Below are 12,395 nucleotides of genomic sequence, written 5' to 3'. Positions count from 1 at the left end.
TGCGCAACAGTGGAAAAATCGAGGAATGATAACATCTACTGGCAAACCGATTAATCATGCACAGTTTGTTTTAGATCTTTTAGAATCCATTCATCTACCTCAGAAAGTAGCTATTTGTAAATGCACAGCTCATACCAAGCAACAGGATAGGATTTCAAAAGGTAATATGAGAGCTGATACAGCTGCAAAGCAGGCAGCTTCAGAAGTATTTCTTTTGAATGAGGTATTACAACCCTCTGATATTTTAGACTTCGAAATGTTAAAGACAATGCAAACACTTACTAAGCAAACTGAAAAACAAAGATTGGTAAAACAAGGAGCAATTCTCGAAAAGGGGCTGTATATCTCTAAAGAAAGGAAACCGATATTGCCATCTAATTTGTTTAGATATGCAGCTTTGTTGAGCCATGGGCAGAGCCATGTCTCAAAAGGGGGGATGGTACAGCTGGTGAACCGAGTGTTCACGACATATGGCTTCTCAAATTACTCTAAAAAATTCTGTTCGTTACACCTGTAATAAACATCATGCACAAGGGGCATTAAAGCCCAAGCAAGGGAGTTTCCCTACACCACCGTATCCGTTTCATACTATCTGTATGGATTTCATAGAGTTGAATAAATATGAAAATAAGAAATATTGTCTTGTCATTGTAGATATGTTTTCCAGATGGGTGGAAGCCTTTCCGACTAAAAATCCAGATGCTACAACGGTAGCCAAAGTCCTTGTCAAAGAAATCATCCCTAGATTCGGCATTCCGGAAAGGATCTACAGTGACAATGGCACGCATTTCGTGAATCAGACCATACAACAGCTAAGTAAATATTTCGGAATTTCTTTAAAAAAATCAATGTGCGTATCACCCTCAATCAGCAGGGCTAGTAGAGAGGCATAATGGGATTTTAAAGTGTAAGCTAAGAAAGTTAATATCAGAAACACACAGAAATTGGATGTACTGTCTGCCCCCGGCACTGTTGAGCATGACAACTATTCCGAATGCGAAAGGACTGACTCCTTTTGAAAAGCTCTTTGGAAGGGCTTACTATATACCTCAGTGGAAATCTCTCATGCCCACAGACCAGGAAGCTGATGGTTCATTAGCAGAGTATATGCGTAAGTTATTAAATTCTAAACATCTGTTGCAGTTAAATTCTGTTTCAGATAAAGAACAAACCAGACCGTCAGAAGTGGCAGTGCCCCCTGGAACTTGGATCTGGCTGAAGGTGGTCAAAAAGAAAAATTGGGCATCTCCAAAGTGGGAAGGTCCACATCAAATGCTCTTGTCAAAACCCACTGCAGTCAAAATCACGGAGCGTGCCTCTTGGATCCACCTGACGCACTGTAAATTAGTTAAAGACTTTGAACTAGACAAAAATCTTGTCACATGCCAAGAGCAAAAATGATAGAGTCCAGAAGAAACAGGAATGCAGAACAACCCTTTCCTCAGAAGTATTGCATAATCATCCTATTAACTGCATTTGTGACAATAATCTTTTTGTTGTGGCCTTTTCTTTTCCCAGCCACAGAGACTGAACTGAATAAACGTGAAGCGTTACTCATAAACTGGCATCCAAACTTTAACACTTACCAGGCAATTAAATATGTGTATGCTGAGACTTTCAATGTTTCAAATTGCTGGATTTGCACAGCTTTGCTGACAGCATACAGGGGTTATTAATGACTACAGTCCCCCTAGGAGTCAATGAGACCTGAGAGAACTTGATTTATGATACCTCAACCATTACAGCACAAGATAAAATAGCATTGCACTTGTCTGTTCCACAAAAGGGAACTGTGTGTTTTTATAAAAATGATACTGTTCAGGTGGGTTGGAGCAATTTCAATGTGACTGTTCCTTATAGATGTTATACTAAAGGAAACAAAGAAGAACTTTTTTGTAATACAAACTATGATTCATTTCTTGGATTGAAGCACAAAACACTTGATGAAGTAAAACATAATTCTGTTTTTTATAAACAGCTGAAAATTTGATAGAAAAATGTTTCATGCAGGGCGAGTGTACATTTATAGCAAGGTTACTACTAAAGTAGAGGATTGCTATTTTGTGTGTGGCAGAAAGGCATACAAATGGTTACCTGAGAATTGGTCCGGCAGTTGTTTTTTGGGTTACCTGGGTCTGGCCATACGACACACTGCAGTTTTGCCTCATGGGAAAATTCGAATTGTCTGAGAAGTCATCAAGAAACCTGTAAATCCAGTGGGACAAACTGATGCGCGTTGGAAAGACCATCACTCTCTAGGCAAAGGACTGACACACATGGACTTGAGTGATAGCGTTATATTGTGGGGAGGCAAATTACCAGCATATGGAGCAGTGAAATCGATCTGGGAGCTGAGAAAACTGTCAAACCTTCTCCAAGTAATGAGCAAAGCAACTTTTTCTGCTCTCGAATTGGTAACTGATGAACTGAATGCTATGAGAACTGTAGTGCTCCAAAACCGCATGGCTCTCGCCTTCACCCTAGCGGCGAGAGGTGGTACATGCACTTTAATCCAAGAAGAATGCTGTTCATATATTCCTGACCATAAACATGAGATAGACAATCATCTTGAGGTAATTCAGCAAGTGTCGGCCATGAACAAACCAGGCCCAAACCCACTGACAGACTTTTTCCAGAAATGGTTTGGGGGGGTGGGGTACCATCCTAATGAACATCCTGATTGCCATTTGTGTAGGTATGCTCCTACTGGGAGTATGTGTTTGTTGTGGTATCCCCTGCATGAAAAGACTGACTAAAGACCTTATAGACATGTCGGTTTCTGAAACCTTATATCAAAGTAATGAGTTTGAAGAGCTGTTAAAAGACTAAAAATGCTTTCATAAGTTTAAACTGAATGACTCTCTTAACTGCAAATCCTGAGTGGAAGAGGCTAGGAGAAGAAAACAAACTGTTTATACTTATTTTGAAAGTAGAATAAAAGTATTAATAGGGGGGAAATGTTAGAGAAATATGTATTAATGTGTGTATTAGCAATATGCTTAGTGCATTTAGAACTTGAAAAGAGTTAACACATTTATTCTATTTCATACTGCATAAATCTGTACAAACTGCAGTTGCTTTTTGACCTTGTACTGTCAGCTAAATCTTGCTTGTGTCTTGGAAATTTACTGAGAAGCAGATGATTTCTGTTTGCATTAGGAAAATAATGAATAGAACAATACTGCTTATATGAAACTCAGACAAGAAGTTCCGCTGTGCTATGAGAACATACACAGCTGTAGAAATAACAGATAATTAGGACAAAGCCTGCTTGGAAATATGAACTGCAATCAGCATTTGCTTGTATCTGTATTAGAAAAGTACCTTGAAAAGTAACAGTGTACAATAGACGCTTGTAAATGAAGTACTGGTCACCAAAGCCAGGTTGTTTTTCTGAAATGTTTCTCACAAATCTAGTCATGTCAGCAGAAAATCTGAAGTAACACCTGCTGTAGTACAATGCTTAAAGTTGTGTTTGATTACATCAGCTTAGAAGGCCATGTCTTGTAAAACAGTATAAGAATGAACATACTTCCTGTTAGTAGTTAGACAAATCTTTGTATTTGCATGCATTTGTCTCCTTGCTGCAAGTAAATTAAAGTGCTTTAACTGAACCTTACATGTATTGGTCTTTGAAGTTTTTTCCTTTGACACCCTCCTTCCTCTACCTCACTTACTTTCACATCTCCCTCTTTCTTTAACCCTTTCACACCATAATCCCACTATCCTATCCAACTACAATCTTCACCTTCATTTCTACCTCTATACCCCCCCACACCCTTTTACCTCTTATTCGCGGGACCGGGACAACTTAGTTTGTCGCAAACTACATTTGTTTAGTTACATTCTCAGACTACTCAAAATTAACCAACCTAACCTTTACAAGTATGAACAGGAAGGAAAAATGTAGGTAATGCCCCGACTATATTCACATGTAAGCAGAAAGGCACACTTACTTTAATTCTTTTTTACAGCAGCAATTATAGATGTTCCTAAAAGTGTTGCATTGATTCCATTGCACTTTGCAGTAACTGGCACTTCACTTTGTATGACCTAAGAGTTTTTTAGACTTTACCAATTTCAGATAGAACTAGCTTTGCAAATCAGAAAGCCAAACATAAAGAGATGCCTCCATACCCTATATATTATTGAAACTGAATGTGACTAATATTTTAACATATCTATAATTAGAAATCAAAAATCATGATTATTAGTGTGTGCATTGTCTATTTGTTAGTTGACTGGACTAACTATATACTGAGCAAGTATGTACAATTATTTATAAGCCATATATGACAGGCAATACATTTGTTAACACTGCTCTAACAAATCTGCCTTTTCATGATGTTTCTAGAAATCACATGCTATTTTTGTAACTTTTCAAATAATAGGTAGGTGAACTGAATAAAAATGGCCTTTTCTATTCAGAATTCTAGCATTATAATTGAAATTCTTTTTTTTTTTTTGAAAAACAATTTTATTAGATTTTAACTAAACAAATTGAGCATGCCAATAAGTGTATTTAGAAATCTGTGAGCATAAAAAAGAACACTATGTACAAGTACAAACAAGAACAGCAATTTACAAGAGTATCTACTAATAATGAAGACTCTTAAAAAAATCCTATACATTACAATTGATATGAGTAGAGCTATTTTTGTTTTTCAAGCAGTTCTTGAACTTTGTCCATGTATTATAGAAGGAAGAGATTCTAGAATATCTTGATTTAATGGTGAAAATTTGCAGATGCCATACTTGGGTTGGAATATTTATGAATTATTTGAAAGAGGGTGCAACTTCATTCTTCCAATTCTTGGTTATAACTTTACTAGGAATTAATAAAATGGACCATAAAGGGGTGTATTCCATTCTTTTAACACAAACAGGAATAGGGGTATTAAAAAGAATTATTGACTTAGATAAAACAAAATAGTCTCCAAATAAAGCCTGTAAAAAAGAATAATGTTATTCCAATAAGATGTAAGTACAACACAATCAAATAACGTGTTGCCAATCTGCTTTAAGCTCCTGTTTACATCTCCAACAAACGTGCTACTTTTTACACATTAATTACATTTTATGAGGTGTGAAGTAAGATCTCTGCAAGAATTTCAAAGTAAAAAGTTTCCATCTAAGAGAAGACATTGTCTGTTTAGAAAATATTAGAAATTATTGTTCATCCTCTTCATCTGGATATCTGTTATTAATATGAGTAAACTAGTTACAATAATTGTCATTGCAAACTTTTATTTCTTTTCTCACTACTCTGTATAATTTGGTTAAGAGACCTTCTCCTAATGTGTTTTGTTATATTGATAATATTAAAAATTCAATTAATTGTGGGATAAGATCTCTTACCCTTGGTTGTATTAACTTAATTTTACCTTCCACATATTGTCTGCAAGATTGTACATCCAACCACATACATTTGCATAAATCATATTTACTTATGAAATAATCAAGAGAATACACGTTTTCATTATTCATTAATTGAAACCAATATATATTAGATGTTTTCTTTAAATGTAATAATTGTGACTAACTTTGAAGTGAAATATTATTTTGAGTGCATGCTATAGGGAAAAGAAGAAAAATCCATGAATTATGTGTTAGATTTCTAGAAATTAAGTTTCTAAAGGTATTTAATATAGAAGAAATAAAGTAAAAGTCAGTAGTCTGGTATTTTCGTTCTGAAAATTAATCTTTTAACAACCAATATAAACTATTGTATAGTAAGATTATAATTAAAGTTTACATTATATTTACATTTTATAAAAAGGCATCCTAGACACTCTTTCCATCTGGCTGTGCAAATATTATTTATCCAAAGAGATATTGATTTGATAATTGATGATAAAGAATATAATTCTAGATCTGGTACTCCAATCCATCTTGCTGTCCATTCCCTTGTATGATGATTTAATGCAATTCTTGGTTTGTTGGGGAACCAAAGAAATTTTAAAATGAATGTATTAAGTTATTTAATACATTTTTTAGATGGAGTTAAACATAATGATTGAATAACATATAAGATTTTGGTAAAATAATCATTTTTATTATGCAAACTCTCTCTTTTAATGTGAAGAAAAAAATGTTCCATTTATTTATTAGATTATTTATACTGATTATCCTGTTAGCATAATTGTAATTTATTATTTCATTAATATTATCTGTTACAGTTATCCCTAAATAATTCATTTTTCTCTTTTTGACAATTGCAAGAATAATAGTTTACTGTCTTTCACTAGCATGATTATTAGCTTTAATAAAAAGCTACAAGAATGATATGAAATATAAAGGGTTAATTTAGAAATAGTATAAAATGCTGAAAAATAAAAAGCAGTAAGTGTGCTGGCATAGCTTAGATTTTTAGGATCCATGTAAAGGAGTATGTTATTGAGAAAGAATATCTGTAAAATAACTGTGCATATGGCAGCTGGAAGGGAATCAGCAAAGTAAAGAGATGTAACATCAAGTTTCAGATAGTGCTGGAACACCACATTTCAGATAATGCAAGACTGAGTTTCCATGGATCATCAAACTACAAGGAACCAAGGACAAGGGAACAAATGACAAAGAAAGAACTGTTATACATCAGACTCTGAGAAAAAAATATCAAACATTGTGGTATAAATATGAGTATAACAGTAAACAAGCTTTGGGAATTTGCCATAGAGAGCTGACAACATCTGGTGTTGCATGCTTGTAGATCCAAAAGGAAAATGTAATAGAAAGCGTATTAACTGAAGCAGTTGTCTCATTGTATTTATTGTACTTAGTACAATACAGTAATAAGACTAGTTGATCACAATAAGTAGTTAAATATACATTGGTATGCTTGCATGTAAATGCAAGCAACAGCAAGAAACCAACAGGAAGACGTCATATAATTTTTCAATGGTGAGCCCCAGTTGATGGACTGAATGGCTTCTTATTGTGACAACTACAGCTTCTTTTTTTATTTTATTCAGTTAGTACATTCCGTTCCAGTGCAAACATTTACCTCCTTCTTATGCACAGTATCCAGTAGCAGAACAGTGCATCTCTGCAGATTCCACAGGTCCTGTACATTCACACAGCTGAATCTGCCAGCTGTGTTTGACCACCTTTTGAGAGAATCAACAAGGGCCTTTCCACATATTCTCGATGGAAGATTTGGCCACCTTACACACAGATACTGGTAATTCTTTTTTTTGTTTCTCATTCTACAGCATGGATGCCATAAACAACTGTAAGACTACCTTTCAGGTAGACAGTAATAATAGTCCAGCACATGTATGGTCAGAATTTAAAGATTGGTATAAACATAACAGTAACCCACATAGTACTTTACTAGGTAAAGTTCATGTCAATGCTTTATGTACTTTTGACTGGTATCTTAAATAGCAACATAATTTGTATGACAGTAAACATTTATTGTGCAAGTCATGTGAAACTGCTTTCTGTGTGCAATGTCATAAAAGTACTAAACAACCAGATGCATTATGTCCTGTCACCAAATGTAAAATGTTAATTTCAGAGTTACAATATCAGTCAAGTCAGTAATTTAGAAAATTGTCTGTACATATTGCTAGACAAAAGTGGTATAAAACCACTGCACTTTACAAACAGATAAAAACAGAGATGAGGTTCATGGTAAACAAAAAACATTTAATAAACTTCTAAGACAAATTAGGAGTGAGTTCAAAAAGTTCAGACAGCATATGCCAACACTTTTTCAGAATTGCATAACAGCTTTGAAGTCAGCAGAACAGAATACTGACAAATATAATCCATTTAGTAAAGAGTTAAAGCAACAGCAGCTAATTACGCTGATAAACTTTCATTCAGTTAAAGCAAGGCACTTAAATAGTGATTTTAAAACCATTTCAGATAACAAAACAGTTCTAGGGCATAGAAATAAAATGAAAGTAGTTAAACACAGTAAAGACATAATGTCATAAGACTGACATGCATGTATTTTCTTTTCACCTAAAGTGCAGCAACACACAGACAACAGCAAATGTAAATCATGTAAATGTATTTGTTTTAAACATGAGTTAGTTAAGTCAGTATCTCTTTTGTTTCTTACAATATTTTGTAATTGTATCATAGCATAAAAAATAGCAAAGACGCCAGCAAAAACAGTATTCAAAAGCAATATTATGCATAGTTAACAAGTTAATGTTTATTACAACTGCATTCTAATATCAAGTTGCAAGTATAATAATGAATGACTAAAGGTATGAGTAAGTGCTAAAGGAGTAAAGAGTTAAGGGTCTGTAATGCTCAGAAACAAAAATAGTATGTGAGCTCAAATCTTTCTAGGCTTGAATGGGTAGTTACAAGGAATGTTGTATAAGATAAAATGTTACTGGTACTGAAATTTATAAGGTCAAGGAAATAGGATGGGTTGCCAGGCCAAATGGCTTACATTTTTCTAAAACATTATTGTTAAATATTCATGTACATCATTAAGCAAAAAGCACAAAAGCCTACAAAAATCCTGTTTGGTAATTGTAATAAGATGTCACAATTGTGCATACATGTCATTAATAATCTGTATGTAAGTAAATACTACACCAAGTACAGTCAGTACATGGCCTATAGTATGCAGTTAAAATAAAGTATGCAGGTCCCTCTACAAAAAGGGAGTTTAGAAATAGCTAGTAGTAAGAGTAATTGTATTTTCAAAATGGGTAAAAGTAATTCATATTACAATTTTGACAGTATAGCCAACATCAAAAGCTTTATACAAATATTTTCTGTTTTTGAAAATGGCTAAAAGAATAAGCAAATGTGTAAAACCAAAGTGTCACAGTCTATGTAACAGCCAAAGGGTAAGCATACATTAAATTCTCACAGCATAAAGCAAATAAAGAAAACTGCAATAAAACGATGTATACTACAGGGGGAAGGGCATACTTTCAGTTTTACACTAACGGTGTAAACAGTACTGCAAAAGGAACTTAAAAGTATAAAGTGTTAATATGTTTCAAGTAATGTAATTAGCAGGCTTCTGTTTAATGCTAAGTTTGTAAACTGAACTGAGTGTACATTACAGCCAGTTATGTACCAATGCAAAAACAATCTGTACAAGCAGGTGTATTCTGTACGGTATGTAGTAAATGGTGTATCTATGCAAATACAGTAACAAGTCAAAGCTTGACATTTGTGACATATGTGTGTTTTTTTTTCAAAACACAAGACTGCAATGCCTTTGCAATAAAATCTTCAAGCATTGTCAATACATTACTGTATAGAACATCACTGTCTAGAGTCATATTCAGATTCATCCAGTTCTAATAGTAATGGTTGTCATCATTGTGTTGACAATATTAAACTGTGTTAACTTGCTGTATTAAAAGAAAACTAAAAGTTTTATTTCCCAGTGTGTTTCTAGTTAATAGCAATATAACTTGACTAAAAAGTACATACTAGTGTTGACAGTTTGTATTTAAAATAAAACAGAGTGAATGTATACAGTGATAGATATCCCTTAGAATAGCAGGTTCAAGATGCCCCAACAAACTCGAAGCAGGAATACCAATGTACACAGATTTATTAACAAAAAGATCACGTACAAAACTGATCAGATGTTAGAATGGTTAAGCGCTTTCATCTGTCTCCACACAGATTTCATCAGAACCAATGGAGCTCCTACAATCCAATCCTTATATAGCATTTTTGGCGCCAAAATCCTTGAATCAGTAATTTACTATTTAAATGCATAAATACATAAATTAAATGCTATTTTGTACAGCACTGTATGTTTAACATAATTAAAACAACCCTATCTACAATTTAATATATTACCCCTAAAAAATTTTTTATTATTATAAAGTCTACATATATTGTCTGAAGCGTCTACTACATGCTTCTAAAAGAGGTATGACTTTCATCAACTGTTTAAACACTTTGTCTTCCACTCAATGTATTAATACCATGTAATAATAATTATCTATATACTCAGTAGAAATAAATAGGGACTGATACATTATTCACCTACACTACTGCATCCACATTACCCATATGTCAGGAATAAAGGCTGTATTCCTATACAATTTCCCAAGAGTAATATGTGTTCAATAATAATACAAGATATACAACATACTTATACAATAGAAATGTTATAGGAACTGGTACATTATTTTACTTTCGCCATTATCGACCAAGTAGAGATTAGTGATAGAGGGGGCAATTGGAAGACATACTTGGCTTGGATTGAAAGTAAATGGCAAATATGTACAGATGCAACAACACCACCAGGTATTAATGATCATATCAGTTTGAAACCTTTTCTAGCTTTGAATTAAAGGGTTATAATACTTGAGAACATGTTTATAAGTATTCTTAATATACTGTTTAAGTATATTGTACATCCTGTGTTATTATTATTGAATACATGTTACTTTTGGGATATTGTATAGGATTACAGCTTATCTACCTAACATTGCGGTAATGAGGATACAGTAGTGCAGGTGAATAATGTACCAGTTCCTATAACATTTCTATTGTATAAGTATGTTGTATATCTTGTATTATTATTGAACACATATTACTCTTGGGAAATTGTATAGGAATACAGCCTTTATTCCTGACATATGGGTAATGTGGATGCAGTAGTGTAGGTGAATAATGTATCAGTCCCTATTTATTTCTACTGAGTATATAGATAATTATTATTACATGGTATTAATACATTGAGTGGAAGACAAAGTGTTTAAACAGTTGATGAAAGTCATACCTCTTTTAGAAGCATGTAGTAGACGCTTCAGACAATATATGTAGACTTTATAATAATAAAAAATTTTTTAGGGGTAATATATTAAATTGTAGATAGGGTTGTTTTAATTATGTTAAACATACAGTGCTGTACAAAATAGCATTTAATTTATGTATTTATGCATTTAAATAGTAAATTACTGATTCAAGGATTTTGGCGCCAAAAATGCTATATAAGGATTGGATTGTAGGAGCTCCATTGGTTCTGATGAAATCTGTGTGGAGACAGATGAAAGCGCTTAACCATTCTAACATCTGAGCAGTTTTGTACGTGATCTTTTTGTTAATAAATCTGTGTACATTGGTATTCCTGCTTCGAGTTTGTTGGGGCATCTTGAACCTGCTATTCTAAGGAATATACAGTGATAGATATGTTTAAAACTGTATAAATACATGTGTACATCTATTTGCTAGTTAGATGGATATACACATCTGTTGCTATAATATATGTAGAAATAATATAGTTAGTTAAATACATGTATTTCTGTTTGCTAGCATACATATATTCTGGTACAGCTTGAGACAAGCTGAATGTTCAGTGTCGGGAACATGCCTCAGGGACTATAGATAAAAATGCAGCTGTGAGACAAAACACGCAGCATTCAACACAGACATCTGCATTTCATTTGCATCATTCTGAACATCAAAACAGAGGGAATTACAATATTTCACTAATAAAACTTAGTTAAAAAATGCTACACAAAATAGAACACAAGCCAATTTCAGTTGTAAAAAGCATACAAAAGTATGTTTGGGAGGATAACATTTAACACAAATATAACAACATGGTTAGTTAAACAAGGTCGGGCATACTTAAAAGTAGGAAAAAACTCAAAGACTGACATAAACATTTCAATAAACAGCTCTATCTCTATTAGATGCTGTACATTACCTCAAAAATGTAGCAGTTCTGACAAGGGAAGACATCATGCAAAAATGAGCGTGTACACAATAACACAAACTGACAAGAGAAGACATGACACAGTGTATAGACAATAACACAAAAATAAAAATAAACTCAACATGGAAAAATGGGTATAATTTCTACCAATACTCTGTTTATTTGTATAAATTATACAGTAATCCAAGAAAAGGACCATGGGTTAAAACACTTACCATTTTGGGTAACAGGCCAATACTTCATACAGATCAAATGGTAAAAATACCACCCACTTGTACTATGATAGGACAACAATACCAAAAAACAATATTGCACTTCAATATTACATTTCCAAGTTTTAAAGATACCAATTTCAAATTTCAAAATATTTGTTAAGTGGCACCACAGTTTGCATGTATGTAGTTTGAAATAACCCAGTGTTAATAGTAATAGACAAAAACAGAAGCTGGCACTGCTCATAATTGGTGGGACATATTCAGAGAATGGTCATCATCTGAGACCAAATTGCTAAATTGGTTAATACATTCTGTGATGATAGTTTTAGGGGTCATAATAATAATGACAGCTTAAAATTGTTTTTATATGCTGCAGGTTACAAAGAGTTGCAATAACTCAACAAGTAATAATTGTAAATATGAGCAATGCGGTAAATGTTGTAAATAGTGATGCTAATGAACCAAATGCAGTCTTTTCTTTAACTGAATTTAGTCCGTTCCTCCAAAAAATAATG

The sequence above is a fragment of the Protopterus annectens genome, chromosome 2.part2, assembly GCF_019279795.1.
Source record: "Protopterus annectens isolate FY-2018-M chromosome 2.part2, PAN1.0, whole genome shotgun sequence".
Taxonomy (NCBI): Eukaryota; Metazoa; Chordata; order Ceratodontiformes; family Protopteridae; genus Protopterus; species Protopterus annectens.
The sequence above is the reverse complement of the archived record's forward strand: the minus strand, read 5'-3'. Positions refer to the sequence as shown.